Below are 6,343 nucleotides of genomic sequence, written 5' to 3' on the forward strand. Positions count from 1 at the left end.
ATATATATATATATCGTATTTTGTATTTATTTGTTCACTGTCTGTCACGTAGGCTTTGTGAGGACAAGAAGTTTGTATTGTTCACTGCTGGTCTTCAGCACCAGAATAGTGCCTGGTACATAACATATGCTCAGTGAACATTAGTTGAATAACTGTCACAATCAGGATGTGCATCCAGGTCTGTTCCAACCGCAGAGCTCATGTTCTTAACCACTACTCTATGCTACTCCCCAGCATCAGGGTGTGTTGATTAATTTGATCTGGGGCTGTGAGCAATGAATATGCTGAGGCATGTTCGGTAGTCCCCATTAAAACACATGTCCTGGCCCAAAGCCTTAGTTATTATACTTCTGGAGTCAGGAATTTACCAATTATAGAAAAGCCAGACAGCCAACCATATGTGAATCAATTAAATATTTGATTCACTACCATAATACCCTGTTTTATACTTTTCATACCACTTAAAACTATTTGAATTACCTTGTTTACTCATTGTTTCCTATTTATCTTCTGTTCCCTTTATCGCCATGAAGGCCCTATGAGAGCAGACGCTTTGTCTTCAATGTTGAATGATCAAAACAATATATGAATAATGAGTTTATGCAGTTGATTCTTTTAGTTCTGGTTCTATATGTGGATGAAAAAAGGGATTCTAATGAATACTTTGAATACCCTCACAGAGTGATCTGATCATAACTTCCTAACTGGGCAGGTCATGGTGGGTAATTTTGCCCCAATCAGATAACTTCTATAGTAAAAGGTTTATCTTTGCCTTCAGCAAGCTCTGTCCATTGTTTCTGTGCATCTAGGTTAGTATACCCTTGAAATGCCCCTTTCAGACCCCTCCTTCTAAATCCTGACATAATCTTAACTATCCTGTAATCCGATCTGCTCCTTGCTCTCTCCCACCTACATGCAATCTTCCTTACCTTACTTCCTTAATCTTAAATGCATAAAAGAAACTATAAACTGTTATTCTCCAAAGTCTTTTAGATCATGCTTCTAGGCACTCATCATCAGTTTGGGCTCAGATAAACTCTTATAAAAATTCTCTGCAGGTCTGGACGTGCTTTCGTTGACACATAATTATCAGGAACTTTCTAATAATAATTTTACTTTATCAGAAGATAGGGAAGGCCTAGGTCAAATAAATGCAAATATAGTGCTCACTGAGCATTAATAAAATGGCATTTCTGTTTATACATCTGTAAGGAAACTAGTTTTCTCTTCTAACTCAGAATACTCTAACACCAAATATGTGGGAGATTTTCTTACGCCAAGCAATTCTCAGAGGACACCACATGGTCATCCTACAAATTTAACTCAATTCTGACACTATCTACTTGAAGATAGTATAAGATACCACAGGTTAAGTGCTGAGTCCCACAAGACTGCTCCCCGCTTCAGACACCAATTCTAAATTCAGGTTGTCACCTGCATTTCTGGCCAGTTATAACTCAGGGTTCCCATGACTCCCTTCTTGGATTCAATAACTGCTAAAATGGCTAACAGAACTCTGGGAAATATTTACTTGTGTTTTCTGATTTATTATAAAAAGATACAACTCAGGAACAGCCAGATGGAAGACAGGTATAAGGCAAGGTACAGGTAAAGGGACAAGGAGCTTCCATGTCCTCTCCAGGTGCACCACCCTCCCAGCACCTTGATGTGTCCACCATCCCAGAAACTCATCAAGTCTCATTGTTCAAGAGTTTTTATAGAACTTGAATCTCCAGCTCCTCTCACACTACTCTTCCTGGAGGCCTGTGAGTGGGGCTATAAGTTTCAACCCTCTAATCATTTGGTCTTTCTAGTTACCCATTCCATTCCAGGTTATCTAGGGGCCCCACTTTAAATCACCTCATTAACATAAACTCAGGTGTGCTCAGAGAGGCTCCTTATGAATAACAAAAGACATTCCGATCATTCAGGAAACACTGAGTTTCAGGAACTCTGTTTCTAGAACCAGGCACAAAGACCAAATATATTTCTTCTTATACCACATTAGTTTCCTAAAGCTTGGTTAGTGTGAATCTGTCCTTGAAAAATTAACCTTAATCTCTATATGCAAAAAAATAAAAATCATAACCATCCCTGAATCAAAATGAGTCACCAAAATCAACTTTACTTTAAAAGGCTTCATGGCCACCACAATAAATTAGAAGAGTGAAACCTTTTGATTGCTATCAGTCTCTTATTGTCTTATGGTTTCTAATTTATTCCAACTGAAAGGGCAAAGTAAAATCTCTTACAGGGATAGGTGGTCTTCACAATTTTGTAGGTCTCAACATAGAAAAATTGCAATTTTGGCAGAAGAAAGTACCATGATTAGTTGGTGATGTTTGTCATGGCATAGGAAGGAAGAGATGGCATTTATGCCATGTATCGCCCATCCTTCATCTAGACAGCCTTTAGTCTTCCAGTTTTTGTTTTTGTTTTAATGTTCGGATACCTCTTCAGAGTCTCTAATTACAGAGAGCCATGAAATTTCAATCAAGGGAGTCATCCTTTGGGGGTTTTCCACTTCCCTCTCCTAGTTGCTTCCTGGATGGTTAACGTAGGGAAAGTTACTTTTCATCCTTCAATTACTACCAAGTCTATTTCCTTGTTCACAGAGGGCCAGTTAGACTATTTCAGAACCTCTAGTAGAAAATTATAATCTATCAACAATTATCTGTTTGCAAAACCCTGTGTACTTTAGTTCCATAGCCCATCATTCACAGTCAGAGCAAGAACATGCCATCTCAAACTTTTAATTGAAGTTGCTCATGTGTGCTCCAACTCATCTCATATTCTGCTTCTAAAATTAGGCATCTGAACAAATACCACTCCTGCCTCAGATGTATCTGTTTGTTTTCTTATCTCACAGGTCAAGGGGACATCTTCCACTCCTGCTTCCTGGCCTCAACGTACTACCTGCAAATAAACCTCAAGCTTCTTCCTTATCAGAAGCCAGGTTTCCTCATTGGGGGCTGTAACCCACATGTGACGAAGGAGAAGACCAAACTGTACTGCAGCGTGGGGAGCAGAAGGCTTTTCAGAAACCAATCACTAAATGCAACTCAAGACCCAAAGTTCAATTCTCAGAGTATGATTCAATTTCACTTATTCTTTTACTAATGGACCTTGAGAACACATTTGCAATTTCTGGTGGGGGAAGCAGGCCATGTGTCTACTCATAACAATGAATGATTTTGCTTTATCTGGAAAAGTTGTCTTCTCAAACCAAACATGCAGCTTCAAGAGGTCTGAGCTGTGAGGAGGAAAAGGCAGACTATCCAGCGAGCCTGATGAGCAACCACTTCAATGAGAAAAGTAGCAGCTCCATTGCCCTGTATCCGTAGCTTATTCTCAGAACAAAAAGCAATTTGTTCACAATGTTTTCTTTCACTTTGGCCTCTAAGGCTAGATAGTCAATTCTATGAAGGTAGGGGCCATGTCTTATACTTTTTATTTATTTATTTATTTATTTATTTTTATCTCTTGCTAAAATAAGCCCCAAGTAAATACTTATGTTTTGATAGTCAGGACACCACTGTAGAGTAGGCATGCTCATCATTTTAGATGGGGATTGGAGACAAATAAGGTTGTCTGACTAGTGCTTAGAGGTTTAAAATGAATGAACAAATTACTAAGTGAATAGCAAAGGTAAAGCAAAGAGAGGAGCAGACTCCCAATCTCAAAGCAAGCAAGTTTAAAACATGCCTTGTAAACTGGTAGACGGTAATAACTCCTTTCTTTAAGGTACTAGGAACATTCATTTCAACCCAGTCTTCTCAACTTCATGTAGTTCCTAATCCCATGAGGTTACATCATGTTTAGGTTACACTGTGATATGGTCTCAATATCCAATGGGTTGCAAGAAAGGAAACATAAAAATCCCTTGCAAAGTAAAGAAAACAATTTTTGAATATAATATGAGTTAGGATCATCAAACTAAGGCATTAGCAAATATTCAAAAGAAACCAATATGATTGCTAACTATGAGTCAAGCATTGTGCAAGCACTTTACATAAAATGCCCACTTCAATGTGTTTATTTCAATTTCCAATAGCACAGATTTTTGCATATATCAATCTCATAGTTTCAGATCTAGATACTTTGTGAGATGGTCTGTAAATAGAAATGGGGAGATCTACAAACTATTGATTATTTCCTTCTTCCCTTTAGAAAATATACAATTTAAGCTCTCAACTCTGTTGTAAATTATGCTTAAATAAACACAAAGACTTATGAAAATTGGGGGACAAGATAATATTTCTGTAACACCTCTAAATCTAATGGCACCCAAGTTATTTGGAATAATATTTATGAGCATTTAACACTCAGAAAATGTACAATCGGGATTTATTTTAATAATGACTCACTAGGTTCCTCTTACAAGGAAACAATTTTTGTCTACAGGTTATTTGAAGTGTACATCCAGAGCTTGATCAGGCTGTGAGCAGATATCTCAGATCAGAGTCACCAAGGCCAAATACCAATTGTTTGTTATTGTTTTGTTTTTTGTTTTTAACACCAGACAGTAAGTGGTTCAGAGTACACCATGCCCTTGGCAAGTCAAAAAAACAACACTTCATTTGCAAGGAACTGGACTATTTTTCATGAGTTTGGAAGGGAGTTTCTAAATGGAAAATCTATTCTGGTCTATTACAAAATATACTTCGATACTCATCTGTTTTCTCATCAGCTTCCGCAAGCGAGGTGATGCATTTGGACTGTGTATAACTCATATAATGGGTATCATGTATTTAGTGCCTGCCATGTTTTAGATAATTAACTCAATTATCCACAGTCTAACCTTGTGAAATAGTATTATTTCACCACATTTTGTTTATGTATTTATTTTTATTTGCCCCCATTTTAGTGATGAGGGAATGGAGCCTCAAAGAGAACTTAAGCAAAATTATACAGACACAAAGTTGCAGAACTAGAATCCCAAACCATATATTTTGGTTCCCAGGCCCATACCCATGGAGGCACCTGTTGGTTTTTTTGTTTTGTTTTGTTTTGTTTTACCTGCTGGTTCTTTGCAGCCAGCATGGCTACAGAACAGAACTCAGAAAGTCTGAATTTGTAGCTGAAAGGTAAGTTACTCACAGGGAAAAGATAGTATCCAGGTCCCAAACAAGCCTTGCAGGCTGGATGAACTGTTTGGGGTTTGCTGGGCCAGAAAGAAGCATCCTACTTCACAATAGAGTGAGGTTTATTGTAAAATAAAAGGAGTGAGCAAAAATGACCAGCTAGGGAGAAGCAATGCTACAGTTCTTTGAGCATCTTTTAATCTGCTCCCCTACTTCTGAGCACTAGCAGCAGACAAACCACTACCACGAACCCTACCAGGACTGCCACCGCCATTGCCACAACTAGTAAAATGAATGTGCAAATGCCACCCAGCTCTGCCATCATAGCAGAAACACCACCAGCTTGCTTCCACTGCTATTTGTCTCTTGTTCACTCGTATTTTGTGTTTTTGTTTCCCATGCCTTCTCTCTTGGCTGTCTCCCACTAACCAGCAGAAAGGCAAGAAGGTTGTTATCACCAGCATAGAAGAAGTCATTCTGTTTCTTGTGTAACTCCCACTCAATCCTTGGCAGGACTATAGAATTAAACTGCGATGCTTACTATATGTCTACGTTAGCATGCTTTCCAAAGTTCAATCAATAATCAGACAAAATTGGGATCTAATCCTGAGTCTTCCCTTACACATTGATATTGGACAAGTAATGTCTCTGTTTTTTGGGCACCTTGTCTTTGAATAGAGATAAAAACTCTACATGTTAGAATTATGTTAATAACAGATGTGGGGAGATGACAGGTTGGCACAGTTCCATGACACCTGAATCTGTAGCTGAGTGTAGGGGAACCTGCTATCTCTTCTTTAGCTGGCCACCCTCATATCTAGGTCCCTTTCTGACTGCTGCCTGGGAATGTGGGGTCCACTGGAAAAACTCATGGAGGAACCAAGAGAATGGGATATGGGAATGATGGGAGAGGCGTGGGAGGTTTTGATAATTGTGTGTGGGAAAGGAAAGGTGAATTTTGGCAGGCCTAACATTCACTTGTGAAAGCCTGAAATCTTTTAAATACTGCCTGTTTCCATCAGAAACAATGCAGAAAAGAAGATCATTTTAGGTATATTAAACATAAAGAGAATTAGTATAGGGAATTGGGTGCTTACAAAGTCTTTGGAAGGGCTGACAGACAAGTTCTGGGATTAGCCTACAGCAATGAGATCCAGAACAATGCAGAGTGATCCATGAGGTCAGCTGCTAGCCTGAGGCTCCAACGAAAGCCACTCCCATAGCTCTAGGGACCAGGAGGCCAGAGACCTCCACAGATG

Source organism: Hipposideros armiger, unplaced genomic scaffold (assembly GCF_001890085.2).
Source record: "Hipposideros armiger isolate ML-2016 unplaced genomic scaffold, ASM189008v1 scaffold_165, whole genome shotgun sequence".
Lineage (NCBI taxonomy): Eukaryota > Metazoa > Chordata > Mammalia > Chiroptera > Hipposideridae > Hipposideros > Hipposideros armiger.